This window comes from Sminthopsis crassicaudata, chromosome 2, assembly GCF_048593235.1.
Source record: "Sminthopsis crassicaudata isolate SCR6 chromosome 2, ASM4859323v1, whole genome shotgun sequence".
NCBI lineage: Eukaryota > Metazoa > Chordata > Mammalia > Dasyuromorphia > Dasyuridae > Sminthopsis > Sminthopsis crassicaudata.
In genome coordinates, this window is record NC_133618.1 from 354917574 (window position 1) to 354935023 (window position 17450).

The 17450-nt window shown below is 34.5% G+C and overlaps 1 protein-coding gene across 1 annotated transcript in view; it reads left to right on the forward strand.

Annotated features, from left to right (window-relative positions):
* SPOCK1 (SPARC (osteonectin), cwcv and kazal like domains proteoglycan 1) overlaps nucleotides 1-17450 on the forward strand; it is an 809688-nt gene that overhangs the window by 51054 nt on the left and 741184 nt on the right. The window lies entirely within an intron of this gene.

Sequence of the window (17450 nt, forward strand, 5' to 3'; positions counted from 1 at the left end):
TTTCTTCATTATCCTGCTTATATTCCATCCCTCCACATTCCTCTGTTTATCTTCTACCCATTATCATGCCCTTCTATTCTTTAACCTACCCACCCCTCCAGGAGTCTCTCCCTTATCCTCTCCCTTTGTTCTCTTATTTTTTCTGAATTTAGAAGACTTTTAACCCCCTCTTTATATATATCTTGTTCCCTCTTTAACCCATTCCTTATGAGAGTAAGGTACACATTCTATCTCCCATTAACTTCTTCTCTATCATTTTTTCTTTATATTCCTTATTTGAATGAGATAATTGTTCCTTTGTATTTCTTCCTACAGTTTCATTTTTTGGAACCATTCCACCATACTCAGTTCTCTTTCTTTCAAACTATCCAAAAAATAATGACAGTCATAAATATATTGACAATTTTTCACATATAAAAAGTTAACAATTTGATCTTTTTGAGTCTCTTATTATTGGCCTTTAATGTTAACTTTCCATCCTTACATCCTTAACCTTACATCCAGAATTCCTTCTGGATATAACATGTTGAATTTTCCTTTAAGTTCTGCTGTTTTTATCACAAAAAAGCTAAAAGGTTTTCGGTTTGTTAAATGCCCATTATTTTCCAATCAGGATTATACTTAACTTTGCTGGATAAATTAGCATTGGTTGAGAAGTAAGGGATACTTGCAGTATCAGATCATAACTTATAATTATAAAGTAGTAATCATTAAAATGAATTCTGGTTAAGAAATGCAGCATCCAATCAAGGGAACAGATTAATTACACAATATACAGAAGCAAATTAGCCTAATTCTCATCACCCACTGTTCAACAAATCTGGGGAAATTGTAGAGCAATATGGCAGAAACAAAGCATAGAGAAATACTTCTTAGCTTAGAACATAATCACCAAATGGGTACATATTTTAGGCATAAAGGTTAGTCATAAACAAATTAGAGGCATAAGGAAGAAAAAATCTTCCCCTATCTATATAGGGGAAGAGTTTATAATAATATTAAGGATAGAGAATTATAGAAGGTAAAATGAACAATTTTGATTTTATAGAGTTATTTTTTTTTCAATTAGAACCATTATAGCTAAAATTAGAAGGGAAACCAGTAATTGGAAAAATATTTGCAGTATTGTTTTTCTGATAAATATTTAAACTCCAAACTATACAGAGAACTGGTTCAATTTTATAAGAATAAAAGTTATTTTGTAAATGATAAAATGATCAAACATTATAAACAGGCAATTTTCATAGCAAAATGGAATATGGAATGGAAATATGATTTGGAAATATGTATGAAAAAGAATTCTCCTAATCTTTAATAATCAGAGAAATTCAGATACAAATAGTTTTGAATGTCTACTTATTACTCATCAAATTGGTAACATTGGCAAAAAGGGAAAATAAATTCTGTAAAGGTTATAGGTAAATAGGCACATAATCATGATGTTGCTAGGAATATAAACTGATCTAGCCATTTTGGAAAGAAATTTGGAAATACATCTAAAAAAATCCACTAACCTTTGACCTAACAATACAACAGCTATTGGGCTTGTACTTCTAAAGAGATCAAAGAAAGAGGAAAAGAGACTAAGTAGGTTTTCTCAGTTGGGGACTTGTCAAAGAAATGATGGTGTATGAGTGTGTTAGAATTCTGTTGTACTATAAGAAGTGATGAAGGGCATATAGACTTATATAAATTGATAAACTGTGAAGAAGCAGAATCAGAAGAAAACAGTAAATTGTAAAAACAGCATTGAAAGATTTAAAAATCTCTAATCAATTCAGTGATCAAGCAAGATTCTTCCAGAATGTCTTCCAGACATATGATGAAACGTATTATCTATCTACTGACCCACCTTATAGATTTTGGGTGTAGACTAAGATATATTCTATTATGGTCAATGCTAGAGTTAGTTTTTCTTGACTACAAATTTTGTATGATTTTTTTTTCTTTTTTTCTTAGTTTGGGAAGTAGAAAGGAGAGAAAATCAATTTTTGTTCTTTTTAAAAAAAAGTACACTGGTCTATTTCAACCTCTTTATTTTATAAGCAAGATGATCTTATTTAGGCAAGTTACTGTAAAATTATCTTCTCCTTTGTTCTGGATTGTCTTCCTCTCTTAAAACTGTAACATGTCTAAGGTATATTGACATTAAATGATGTCATAAAGAGCACTGGATTTGCAATGAGAGAATCTGTATTGAAATCAAAGCTTTGTGTGACTTTGGGGAACTCCTTCCATGAGGTTTAGTTTCCTTTCTTGTAAGATGTGGTAATGAAACTAGAAGATCTTTAAACTCCTTCCCACTTTTGAACTTATGATAAAAGATCAGAAAAATTAAAGTTTACCAAATCTGATCCTTTGATCTTATAAGTTATAGTAGCAATAAGTAGTAAATCATAGTAGTAATGGGCAGATAGTAGTGGTAATGGGGAAGGAGGTCTGAAAAACCTTGAAGTAGAAGATGGAAAAATAATGCCTTTAATTTAATTGCATTGCAAATTTGAGACAAGGAAAAAAAGAGCTTAGCAACAAAATCATTTTTCTTGTGAATAAAACTTAAAGGATGCACTATAATTAGCTCTGTTTATCTGCTCCAAGAATCTCTCTGAAATTGTTTTTTTCCTCTCCTTTTTATTAGAATATGTTGATCATCTTTGAACCCAACCAGAACGGTGGGAATAGTATCCTAGTAAAGCAGATAGTTGGTCTCAAGGAATGGAACATTAGGATAAACTAGGACAAGTTCAATCTTCACTACTGGGGAAATTGTTGTATAATCTTGGTGTCAGAAACTCTAGGGAAGAGAAGTTCTAGCACCTTTGGAATGATGGAATGATTACTTCTCTTGGATTATATGTCTATATAACCATCACTGGAGCACACATTTGGGACCTGGAAGTATCATCAAGACCATTTAGTTCGATTTCCTTATTTTACATATAATCAAACTGAGGCTCAGAGGGATAAAGTGATTTTCCCTGCATTTCAGAGAGAAAGGAACAGAGACAGAATGAAAAGCTAGGTTTTCCAATTCTAGGATCATCATGTTTCCTACTCTACTGCAATGCCTCTCAAGTCTGCCATGTTTAAGAAGAACTGGGAGACTGAGACAAAGAAACTGATTCCACACAAATGAAGGAGGGAGAGGCTTATATTTAAAAGTTCAATCCTTGTTCACTTCATATGAAAAGATTTTTTGTTTCAATTTTTGTTTTTCACAAACTCATCTTGACATTAGTCTAAGATAGCCTAGCAGAAAGCATTCTGAATTGGAAGTCAAGAGGTCTGAGCTCAACTCCTAACTACCTTACTTAGATTGTATAATTTTGAGCAATCCCACCTCTCAGAAGCTCAATTTGCTTGAACTAAAGGCCCTCTAAGTCCCTTTCAGTTATCACAATCTATGACACTACACTGGGATCTTCCTGTGATGATCAGGTAATTTTGAAGGACTTGAGTTGTCATTTTATACTTAGAAATGTGTTGGGACTCTTAAGTTCCTCATGAAGCCCTCTTGAGAGAGATGCAGGAACCCTGAGAATCCCGAAGGGCCCAATTCATACCAGGAAACAGACTTACTTAGGCCAAACAATAAGCACTTTTTTTTTTTTTTTTTGTGTGTGTTTTTTTTTTTTTTATATATATATTTTATAATATTATCCCTTGTATTCATTTGTCCAAATTGCCCCCCCTCCCTCTATTCCCTCCCCCCGACGACAGGCAATACCGTACATTTTACATGTGTTACAATATAGTCTAAGTACAATACATGTGTGTGAATATCATTTTCTTGTTGCACAATAAACATTAGAATCCGAAGGTACATGTAACCTGGGCAGACAGATATTAGTGAATAAGCACTTTTTTTGAGGAAATCGGGATTAAGTGACTTGCCCAGGGTCACACAGCTAATAAAATGTCTAAGACTGAAATTGAACTCAGGCCCTCCTGACCCCATTTAGTTGCCCCATCAAATAAACACTTATCAAGTACTTATTATGTCCCAGGCACTGTGCTAGATGATGTATATGAAAATAGAAGTTAATGGATGTTTACAAGTAAGCAAAAGCATATACCAATATATATTAATATAAGCACAAACTGAGGGATTCAACTGAGGGATTAACAATTGAGGGATTCAAGAAAGGCCTCTTGAAGGAGGTAACCCCCTAAGCTAAAACTTGAAGGAATCTAGGAATCCTAAGAGACAAAGATGAAGAAAGAGAACATTTCAGGCTTAAGGATTGGCAAGTACAAAGGAAAGGAATATTATTCACACAGCATTATAAGTTGGACAGTTTGCCTGGAGTGTATAGATATATAATTAGCCTGGAAGAATAGGATAAAATACATCTCTAAAAGTTTTTAAAAACCCATGAGAAGTTTGCATTTTATGCTAGAAGCAACAGGGAGCAACTGTAGCTTCTTGAAGAAAGGAATGATTTGGTAATATCTGCACTTCATTAGTGAGCAAGAAGATTGCATCATATCCTTTATAAGGCTTTTATAGATCCTAGATCAGGCCTATAGGTCTATCAACATGTGATGTCCAGTCTGTATAGCAAGAAAAAGGAAAATTCTTTCCCATCTTCCAGGCTATCAATCAACCCTCAGTGTAGGCGAATGGAAAAATTCATATTTTCAGGAGTATTATGGACAGAGGAGAGAATTAAAATTTGGACTGAGTATAACAGTAAGAACTCCCATGGCTGTCACTTTAGATTCTCATCATAGAGCCAAGATTTCTACCTCTATGTGACCTATGCTGATGCATTGAGTAATACATCAATAAGCATCATATGTAATGGGGATAAACTGCAACCATTCCCATTAAGATCAGAAATGAAACAAGGTTGGTCACTATCGCCATTACTATTGGATATTGTATTAGAAATGCTAGCTTTGGCAATAAGAGTACAGAAAGAGGTTAAAGGAATTAGAGTAGGTAATGAGGAAACTGAACTATCACTCTTTGCAGATGATATGATGGTATACTTAGAGAACCCTAAAGATTCTACTAAAAAGCTATTAGAAATAATCCACACCTTTAGCAAAGTTGCAGGATACAAAATAAACCCACATAAATCATCAGCATTTTTATATGTCACTAACAAAATCCAACAATTAGAATTGCAAAGAGAAATTCCACTTAAAGTAACTACTGATAGTATAAAATATTTAGGAATATATCTGCCAAGGGAAAGTCAGGAACTATATGAGCAAAACTACAAAACACTTTTCACACAAATTAAGTCTGATCTAACCAATTGGAAAAATGTCAAATGCTCTTGGATAGGATGAGCAAATATAATAAAGATGACAATTCTACCTAAATTAATCTATTTATTTAGCACTATACCAATCAGATTAAAAAAAACTATTTTAATGACCTAGAAAAAATAACAACAAAGTTCATATGGAAAAACAAAAGGTCAAGAATTTCAAGGGAATTAATGAAAAAAAAATCAAATGAAGGTGGCCTAGCTGTACCAGATCTAAAATTATATCATAAAGCAGTGGTTACCAAAACTATTTGGTATTGGCTAATAAATAGACTAGTTGATCAGTGGAATAGGTTAGGTCCAGAGGAAAAAATAATCAATAACTTTAATAATCTAGTGTTTGACAAACCCAAGGACCCCAGCTTTTGGGATAAGAACTCAATGTTTGACAAAAATTGCTGGGAAAATTGGAAATTAATATGGCAGAAACTAGGCATTGACCCACACTTAACACCTTACACCAAAACCAGGTGAAAATGGGTTCATGACCTAGTCATAAAGAATGAGAGTATAAATAAATTAGAGGAACATAGGATAGTTTACCTCTCAGACCTGTGGAAGAGGAATGAATTTATGTCCAAAGAAGAACTAGAGACCATTATTGATCATAAAATAGAAAACTGATTTACCAAATTGAAAAGTTTTTGTGCAAACAAAACTAATGCAGATTAGATTAAAAGGGAAACAATAAACTGGGAAAACATTTTTACAGTCAAAGGTTCCAATAAAGGTCTCATTTCCAAAATATATAGAGACTCTAATTTATAAGAAATCAAGCCATTCTCCAATTGATAAATGGTCAAAGGATATGAACAGACAATTCTCAGATGAAGAAATGAAAAGATGCTCCAAGTCATTATTAATCAGAGAAATGCAAATTAAAGCAACTCTGAGGTATCACTACATACCTGTCAGATTGGCTAGAATGACAGGGAAAGATAATGCGCAATGTTGGAAGGGATGTGGGCAAACAGGGACACTGATACATTATTGGTGGAATTGTGAATACATCCAGCCATTCTGGAGAGCAATTTGGAACTATGCTCAAAAAGTTATCAAACTATACATACCCTTTGACCCAGCAGTGTTAATACTGGGCTTATATTCCAAAGAGATCTTAAAGAAGGGAAAGGGATCTGTATGTGCAAGAATGTTTGTGGCATCCCTCTTTGTAGTGGCCAGAAACTAGAAAGTGGAGTGGATGCCCATCAATCGGAAAATGGCTGAATGAATAAATTATAATATATGAATGTTATGGAATATTATTGTTTTGTAAGAAATGACCAGCAGGAGGATTTCAGAAAGGCCTGGTAGAGACTTACATGAACTGATGCTGAGTGAAGTGAGCATCATATACTTCAACAACAATACTATATGATGATCAATTCTGATGGACATGGCTCTCTTCAACAATGAGATGAACCAAATCAGTTCCAGTTGTTCAATAATGAATAGAACCAGTTACACCCAGTGAAAGAACTCAGGGAAAAGAGTGTGAACCACAAGATTGCATTTCCAATCCCTCTGTTTTTGTCAGCTTGCATTTTTTCTTGTACTTCAAAATAACTGTATAGATATGTATACATATATTGTGTTTAACATATACTTTAATATATTTAACATGTATTTGTCTACCTGCCATCTGGGGGAGTATGAGGGAAGGAGGGGAAAGGTTGGAGCAGAAGGTTTTGCAAGGGTCAATGCTGAAAAATTACTCATGCATATATCTTATAAATAAAAAGGTATAATCAAAAAAGAATTATAGATATTATTTTGTCATCTAGGGTTGTATATATATTTCCCCCTTCTGTTTCCTATGTTTCTTTTAAGCTCTGTGTTTGAAGACCAAATTTTCTATTTAGTTCTGTTTTTTTTTTCAATAGAAATGATTTAAAGTTTCTAACTTCATTGAAGATCCATTTTATCCTTTGAAAGATGATGCTTAGTCTCGCTGGGTACCTAATTCTCAGCTGTTACTCCAGGTCCTTTGCTTGCTGGAATATGGTATTCCAGGCCCTCTGATCCTTTTGTTGTTATTGTTGTTGTTGTTGAAGCTGACAGATTCTGGATAATCATAACTGTTGTTCCTCTAGACTTAAATTGTTTTTTGTCTGGTAGCATACTTTTGGAGTTTTGCAGCCATCTTCTTCAGGGTTTTTCTGTGGCATTTCTTTCTAGAGGTCATCAATGAATTCTTTCAATGACTATTTCCCTCTATGTTTCTAGGATATTAGAGTAATGTTCTTTGATGGTCTCTTGATGAATGTTTTCATTCATTCATTTCAGGTTCTTTTTTTTTTTTTTTTTTTTTTTTTGGTCATGGCCTTCAGGTAGAACAGTAGTTTTAAAATTGTCTCTTTTGGATTGATTTTCCAGTTTGGTGTTTTTTCAATGAGGTATTTTACATTTTCTTCCATTCTTTCATTCCTTTTAGTTTGTTTGACTGATTCTTGATGTTTCAGTCAATAGGTTCCATTTGCCCCATTCTAATTTTTGAAGTGTAATGTTCTTCAGTTAGTTTTTGTAACTCTTTTTCCCATTTGATTAATTCTACTTTTCTTTTTTTTTAATTAAGCATTTTAAAAATTAATTTTCATAATTATAACATTCTCTTTGGCAGTACATATGCATAGGCAATTTTCCTTTACAACATGATCCCCTGTACTCCCTTCTTTTGCAAGTTTTTCCCCTCCCTCCCTCCACCGCCCCTCTCCGGATGGCGGACACTCCCATACATATTAAATATCTTGTAGTATATCTTAAGTACAATATATATGGGCAGAACCGAATTTTGTTGTTGCTGTTGTTGTTGTTGCAAAGGAAGGATTGTATTCACAAGGTAAAAATAATCTGGGAAGAGAAACAAAACAAAAACAAAAACAAACAAACAAACAAACAAAAAAACAAAATAATGCTCACAGTTTACACTCATTTCCCAGTGTTCCTTTTCAGGATGTAGCTGATTCTGTCCATCATTGATCAATTGGAATTGGATTAACTCTTCTCTATGTTGAAGATATCCACTTCCATCAGAATACATCCCATACAGTATCATTGTTGAAGCGTATAATGATCTTCTGGTTTTGCTCGTTTCACTCAGCATCAGTTGATGTAAGTCTCTCCAAGCTTCTCTGTATTTCTCCAGTTGGTCATTTCTTACAGAACAATAATATTCCATTAGATTCATATACCATAATTTACCCAACCATTCTCCAATTGATGGACATCCATTCATCTTCCAGCTTCTAGCCACTATGAAAAGGGCTGCCACAAACATTTTGGCACATACAGGTCTCTTTCCGCTCTTTAGTATTTCTTTGGGATATAAGCCCAGTAGTAGTATGGCTAGGTCAAAGGGTATGCACATTTTGATAACTTTTTGGGCATAATTCCAGATTGCTTTCCAGAATGGTTGGATTCTTTCACAACTCACCAACAATGCATCAGTGTCCCAGTTTTCCCACAGCCCCTCCAACATTCATCATTATTTGTTCCTGTCATTTTAGCCAATCTGACAGGTGTGTAATGATATCTCAGAGTTGTCTTAATTTGCATTTCTCTGATCAATAGTGATTTGGAACACTCTTTCATATGAGTGGAAATAGTTTTAATTTCATCATCTGAAAATTGTCTGTTCATATCCTTTGACCATTTATCAATTTGAGAATGGCTTGATTTCTTATAAATTATAAATTTATAAATTAAAGTCAATTCTCTGTATATTTTGGAGATGAGGCCTTTATCAGAAGCTTTAACTATAAAAAATGTTTTCCCAATTTGTTACTTCCATTCTAATCTTGTTTGCATTAGTTTTGTTTGTGCAGAAATTTTTTAATATGGTGTAATCAAAATTTTCTATTTTGTGATCAATAATGGTCTCTAGTTCTCCGTTGGACACAAACTCCTTCCCCCTCCACAAGTCTGAGAGGTAAACCATCCCATGTTCCTCCAATTTATTCATGATTTCATTCTTTATGCCTAAATATTGGAACCATTTTGATCTAATCTTAGTATGTGGTGTTAAATGTGGGCATATGCCTAGTTTCTGCCATAATAATTTCCAGTTTTCCCAGCAGTTTTTGTCAAATATTGAATTCTTATCCCAAAATTTGGGATCTTTGGGTTTGTCAAACACTAGATTGCTATTTTTTTTCACTATCTTGCCCTGTGAACCTAACCTATGTCACTGATCAACTAATGTATTTCTTAACCAATACCAAATGGTTTGGGTGACTGTTGCTTTATAATACAGTTCTAGATCAGGTACAGCTAGACCACCTTCACTTAATTTTTTTTTCATTACTTCCCTTGAAATTCTCGACCTTTTGTTGTTCCATATGAATTCTGTTGTTATTTTTTCTACGTTATTAAAATAGTTTCTTGGGAGTCTGATTGGTATAGCACTAAATAAATAGATTAGTTTAGGGAGTATTGCCATCTTAATTATATTCGCTCGGCCTATCCAAGAGCACTGAATGTCTTTCCAATTATTTAAATCTGACTTTATTTTTGTGGCAAGTGTTTTATAATTTTGCTCATATAATTCCTGACTCTCCTTTGGTAGATATATTCCCAAATATTTTATACTATCGACCGTTATTTTGAATGGGATTTCTCTTTGTATCTCTTGCTTTTGGATTTTGTTGGTAATTTATAAAAATGCTGAGGATTTATGTGGATTTATTTTGTATCCTGCAACATTGCTAAAATTCTGAATTATTTCTAATAGCTTTTTAGCAGAGTCTTTGGGGTTCTCTAAGTATACCATCATGTCATCTGCAAAGAGTGATAGTTTGATTTCCTCATTTCCTACTCTAATTCCTTGAATCTCTTTCTCGGCTCTTATTGCCGAGGCTAGCATTTCTAGTACTATATTGAATAGTAATGGTGATAGTGGGCAACCTTGTTTCACTCCTGATCTTACAGGGAAAGGTTCTAGTTTATCGCCATTACATATGATGTTTACTGAAGGTTTTAAATATATGCTCCTTATTATTTTAAGGAATAGTCCATTTATTCCTATACTCTCAAGCGTTTTTAGTAGGAATGGATGTTGGATTTTATCAAATGCTTTTTCTGCATTTATTGAGATGATCATATGGTTTTCATTAATTTGATTATTAATATAGTCAATTATACTAATAGTTTTCCTAATATTAAACCAGCCCTGCATTCCTGGTATAAATCCCACTTGGTCATAGTGTATTATCCTGGGGATGATTTTCTGAAGTCTATTTGCTAATATCTTATTTAAGATTTTAGCATCAATATTCGTTAAGGAAATTGGTCTATAGTTTTCTTTCTCAGTTTTCAATCTACCTGGTTTAGGTATCAATACCATGTCTGTGTCATAGAAGGAATTTGGTAGGACTCCTTCAATCCCTATTTTTTCAAATAGTTTACATAGCATTGGAGTTAGTTGTTCTTTAAATGTTTAGTAGAATTTACATGTAAATCCATCTGGTCCTGGGGACTTTTTCTTAGGAAATTGGTTAATAGCTTGAACTATTTCTTTTTCTGAGATGGGACTATTTAGACTACTTACTTCTTCCTCTGTTAATCTGGGCAAGCTATATTTTTGAAGGTATTCTTCCATTTCATTTAAGTTATCAAATTTATTGGCATAAAGTTGAGCAAAGTAGCTCCTAACTATTGTTCTAATTTCCTCTTCATTAGTGGTGAGTTCACCCTTTTCATGTTCAAGACTAACAATTTGCTTTTTCTCTTTCCCTTTTTTGATCAGGTTTACTAAGGGTTTGTCTATGTTGTTGGTTTTTTCATAGAACCAACTCTTAGTTTTATTAATTAATTCAATAGTTTTTTTACTTTCAATTTTATTAATCTCACCTTTTATTTTTTGAATTTTAAGTTTTGTGTCTGTCTGGGGGTTTTGAATTTGCTCCTTTTTTTTTTTTTAAGCAATTTTAGTTGTAAGCCCAACTTGTTGGCTCTCTCTTTCTCTATTTTATGCAAGTAGGCCTGTAGAGATATAAAACTTTCCCTTATTACTGCTTTGGCTGTATCCCACACATTTTGGTATGATGTCTCATTGTTGTCATTTTCTTGGGTGAAGTTATTAATTATGCCTATGATTTGCTGTTTTACCCAATCATTCTTTAGTATAAGATTATTTAATTTCCAATTATTTTTTGGTCTATTTTCCCCTGGCTTTTTATTAAATGTAATTTTGATTGCATTATGGTCTGAAAAGGATGCATTTACTATTTCTGCCTTACTGCATTTGATTTTGAGGTTTTTATGCCCTAGTATATGATCAATTTTTGTATAGGTTCCATGAACTGCTGAGAAGAAAGAATACTCCTTTCTGTCTCCTTTTAGGTTTCGCCAAAGATCTATCATATCAAACTTTTCTAGTATTCTATTTACCTCTTTGACTTCTTTCTTATTTATTTTGTGGTTTGATTTATCTAATTCTGAAAGTGCAAGGTTGAGATCTCCCACTATTATAGTTTTGCTATCTATTGCTTCTTGCAGCTCTCTTAATTTCTCTTTTAAGAATTTAGATGCTGCGCCACTTGGTGCATATATATTTAATATTGATACTGCTTCATTATTGATGCTACCCTTTAGCAGGATATAATGCCCTTCCTTATCTCTTTTAATTAGATCAATTTTTGTTTTTGCTTGATCTGAGATGAGGATGGCTACTCCTGCTTTTTTGGCTTTGCCTGAAGCATAGTAGATTCTGCTCCACCCTTTTACTTTTAGTTTGAATGCATCACCCTGTTTCAAGTGTGTTTCCTGTAAGCAACATATAGTAGGATTCTTACTTTTAATCCAGTCTGCTAACTGCTTCCTCTTTATGAGGCATTTTGCCCCATTCACATTTATGGTTAGATATTGCTTGCTATCCTATTAACCCCTGCTTATGCTTTTCCCCTTTCCTTCCCTCTTACCCTCCTACCCAGTATTAAATTTGTGAACACCACTTGCTTTTCACAGCCCTCCCTTTTTAGGATCCCTCCCCCACGTTAAAGTTCCTCCCCTTATTTTACCCCTTTTCCTCACAATTTCTGTATTCCCTTCCCCTTAGCTTACTCCTTCCCTTTCACTTTTCAATGAAGTGGAAGAAGTTTCACCATAAATCGAATATGTCCCTTGATACACACTATGTTCATCTCCCTCCTTTCTTTCTCTCAGATATAATAGGTTACCTTTGCCTCTTAGTGAGATGTAGTACCACCACTTAACACTTTTTTATGATATAATTTCCTTTCCACCTCTAGTTTCTAAGACAAATTGTACATATTTTCTTTACATATTTTTTTGGCAGAAGTATAGTTCTCAAGAGTTCTTTTTACCTTTTTAGAAATCTCTTGAGTTCTGTATTTGAAGATCAGACATTTTATGTAGATCTGTTTTTTTTCATCAAAAATAGATGGAATTCATTTATTTCATTAAATGTCCATCTTCTTCCCTGGAAAACGATGCTCATTCTTGCTAGGTAAGTTATTCTTGGCTGCATACCAAGTTCCTCAGCCTTTTGGAATATCATATTCCAGGCCCTTTGTTCTTTTAATGTAGATGCTGCTAGATCCTGGGTTATCCTTATTGTGGCTCCTCCATATCTGAATTGATTTTTTCTAGCACCTTCCAATATTTTTTCCTTTGTTTGATGGTTCTTGAACTTGGCCACTATATTTCTTGGCGTTTTGATTTTAGGGTCCCTTTCAGTTAGGTGATCGATGAATTTTTTCAATTTCTATTTTACCCTCTGTTTCCAAAACGTCTGGGCAGTTCTCTTTGATAATTTCCTCGAAAATAGTGTCCAGGCTCTTTTTTTCCTCACATTTTTCAGGGAGTCCGATTATCCTCAAATTATCTCTCCTGGATCTATTTTCCATGTCTGTTGTCTTTCTAATAAGGTACTTGACATTCTTTTCAATTGCTGTTTTACCCAATCATTCTTTAGTATAAGATTATTTAGTTTCCAATTATTTTTTGGTCTATTTTCCCCTGGCTCTTTATTAAATGTAATTTTGATTGCATTGTGGTCTGAAAAGGATGCATTTTCTATTTCTGCCTTACTGCATATGATTTTGAGGTTTTTATGCCCTAGTATATGATCAATTTTTGTATAGGTTCCATGAACTGCTGAGAAGAAAGAATACTCCTTTCTGTCTCCTTTTAGGTTTCGCCAAAGATCTATCATATCAAACTTTTCTAGTATTCTATTTACCTCTTTGACTTCTTTCTTATTTATTTTGTGGTTTGATTTATCTAATTCTCAAAGTTCAAGTTTGAGATCTCTGGTTTTGCTTGACTACCTCTTGGTTTCTCCTTGAGTCATTCATTTCTACTTATTCCAGTCTAATTTTCAATGATATATTTTCTTCACTCACTTTTTTTATATCTTTTTGTAATTGTCCAATTGTGTTTTTAAGTGAGTTTTTTTTTTTCTTCTATGGGATTTTTTTCCATTTTATTTTTTAGAGAGCTGATTTCTTTATCCAGCTCATTAATCCTGTTTTCCTTGGAGTTGTTTACCTTTTCCAGCTCACTAATCCTGTTTTCCTTGGAGTTGTTTATCTTTTCCAATTCACTAAACCTGTTTTCCTTGGAGTTGTTTGCCTTTTCTAATTCACTAATTTTATTTCTCAATGATTTGATCTCTTTATCCACTCTGGATAACTTCTCCAGGCTCTCTTTCCAAGCTTCCCTTTCCTTTTCCAATTTCTCTTCTAGCTCTCTTGTGAGAGCCTTTTTGATTTCCTCTATGAGGTTCTTTTGTATTGAGGAGCAGCTCATATCCCCTTTAGGAGATTCCTCTGGGGACAGTCTGTTTTTAGTCTCCTCAGTATTTGAAGTCTGCTCTCTCTTCATACAGAAGCTCTCAATGGTTAGAGCCCTTTTGAATTTTTTGTTCATTTTGTCAAGAGCAGAATGGAAGAAAACAAATTGACAAGAGAAACAATTGGTCTGTTTTTGGGGGGATGGGGCTGGATGGTGTTATACAGACTGGGGGTAGGGCAGCAGAGAGCCACTAACAGGAAAGTGATGACTGCACTGCGTCTGTGCTCTGAGGCTCTGAGAACATGGTGAGTCAGTCCAGGTGGGGGTTGAGGGTGGCCAGTTCCGAGAGATGCTAGCTTTCTGGGGTTTTAATCTTCACCTCCAGTGTTTACACCCTCTCTGCTGCTCCTGGCTTGCTGCCAAGACGGAACATCCACACTGGGGTAAAAGCCTTTTCACAGAAACGGCAGAGATCATACCTCTCCTCCCTCTGGTCTGAGCTGTGTGAGCTGCCTGTCTCGCTCTGGCTTGCCTGCCCTCAGTCTGTGCCCAGTCTGTTCGACCCTCCCCCAAGCAAATACAGACCTTCTCTGGAGAATTTCAAGGATGTCTTCTCTTGGTGATTATTTGTGGGTTTCTTTTCTAGTCAAGCATTAACTCTGAGGCTTGTCATGAAGTAAGTCCTGAGAGAAAGTGCGGAGCTCAAGCAGCTGTCTGCCTCCACGCCGCCATCTTGGCTGGAAGTCCCTAATTCTACTTTTCAAGGTGTTGTTTTCTTCAGTGGATTTTTTTTTTCTTCAATTTGGCAAATTGTATTTTTTAAGGAATTGGTTTTTTTCAGTAATTTTCCCCTTCTTTTCCCAAAATGTTAACTCTTTCTTGCATTCCTCTCATTTCTTTTCTCATTTTTTCCCTTCTACCTCTCTTATTTGCCTTTTAATATATTTTATGAGGACTATAAGCCTCTTTGGGCCAGAGACCAATTCATTTCATTCTTTGAGATTTCTGCTGTGGATATTTTGTCTTTGGGTTGGCATTTAGTTTTTCCTATCACCATTGTAGCTTTCTACACTTAAGATTCTTTTCTATTTCTTGCTGATTTTCTTTCCTTTATTATTATTTTTTTTACTTTTATGGTCAAGCTCTGCTCCTGGGGAAAAGGAAGTGTTGTCTCAAGTTTCCAGTGCAGCCTTGATCCTTGACTTTGAGCAAAGGGCCTCTTGTGTTTGATGTCTTGCTCACACAGCAGGAGATATCTGCTCTGTCCAGGAAACATCCTGATCTCCCTAACTGGAAATTTTCCTTCTGAGCCGGAACTGAAGGTTGCTCCATTGGTTTGCTCCACTATTAAGCCAGGATTAAATGACTCAGTTGTTGATCTGCTGTGATTAAAACCTCCTACTGGTTTTCCTGGACTTCTGATCTGGACTTGAACACCCCTTTCATTTCAGTGAGACTGACCTTTCTTGAAGTCCATCTAATCTATCTTGACCTGCAGAGTGATTTTATTCTATTAGGCTCTGTTCAGAGACTTTGTTTCATCTGATTTTCAAGGGAAACTGTGAAAGCTCAAACATCTTCCTGATTTCACTCCCTGTATATTGTATATTTAGTCTATTCCACTGATCCATCACTCTATTTCTTAGCCAATACGGATTGTGTTGTTAAAATCTGATATGACTCAGCCACCTTCACATTTTATTAGTGACCTTTTTTTTCCTTCCAGCTTAATTTATTAGCATTGTTTCTAGCTCTATAAAATGTACCAGTGAAATATTGGCAATCTTATGGAAACAGTTGAAAAAAATGGCACAGGGTGGGTAAGAGTTAGTGGGTTTAATCTGCAAAGGTAAGTTAGATTTATAAAGGGTTTTATAGAATCACCTAGTTCAGCTCTCTTATTTTAAAGATGAAAAAAACTGAGATATGTAACAATTTATCCAACAGCACACAGGTAGTTAGAGAGTCAATATTAGAACTCGTCCTCTCATTCCAAATTCAGCATTCCTACTATAGGTATAAAAGTTCTTGTCTCTGTGCAGATGATTCCAAAAGCTAAACTTTCAGCTTAGATCTTTCTCTAGAGATCAAATGCCAAATTACTAAATTGCTACTATATATTCCTTTCTAGATACTTCAGCAACACCACCAATTCAGTACCATGTCTAAAACTGATCCATTTTCTCTATAAACCCTAAGCACTGCCTTTTAGTCTAGTATATCTATGTCACCATTAATTTTCCAGTCAAACAGGTTTATAATGTCAAGGTTATCTTTGATTTTCCTCCCATCACTTGCTTGATTCTGTCTATTATGCCTCTCAGCAGTATCTCTTACATCTGTCTTCCCTCTCCACTCTCATAACAACGAATGTAATGTAGTTTAGAACCTCAGTGAAGGTAGTATTCACATTTATCAGTTCCATGGATCCACTGAATCACTGAAGATGTCTATAGGAAAATCATTTTATAAAACAAGAAATCCAAAATATTTAGATAGCAGATTTACTTAAAGTGAGGACATGCCTTTCTTAATGTCTAGGGGATATTCTTTATGTTTTAGGATTGGATTGAAATTAATTCCACAAATATTTATTAAATAACTACTACATAAAAGACTGTGGATTAGATGCTAGGATCATAGGAATATGAGTCTACTTGAATCCTAAAACAATAAAAACCTCTGTGAAAGAACTTGGAGCTCACCTTGAACACTTCCCTCATTTGTTCAAAGATGGAGATTCTGACCTTCAGATGTAGCAGTTTGGCCAATCTTAAATAAACTTGAGTTATGTTTTTATGAAAGTTTTGATGATGACTTCTTGCCTTGTAGTCTTTTTTTTTTTTTTTTTGGCAGGGAGGGATATTGGTGTTCTTTTTCTTGCCATCTGAACACATTTGCTAACTCATTAATTAAAACAGTATGTTATTACTCTATTGTAATTCTTCAAAGGGACAGTGCCTGGCATGTAGCAAAAGTAATTGCTGACTTAAAACACTCAAAACATTTCATTTTTCCCCAAAGAATTTAATAATAATAATGGGATTGGTTATTTTCACTGTTTCACAGATGAACGGTGACCCAGGGAGATTGTAATTTATCCAATTTCATTACCAATTTAAAGGTGACAGGATTATTCTTAGATTCCCAACTCTCCTACCACAATACGAAGAGTCTATTTGCTGCCTCTTTTTAGCTTGCCAGGCAGAGCCAGATTGATGAACATTGTTAATATATCTGGGGCTTTACATTATTTGGGAGCTTGTATAAAGCAAACTGAGTAATTATGTTGCCTAATATGTATTCATAGATACATGCATGAATAGTCGATGCGTTTTATGTATCTTTAATGTGGAGCCAGCCAGATCTTGAGTGACCCTTATAGTGGCACCCTGATATTTGAATTGTTTTCTT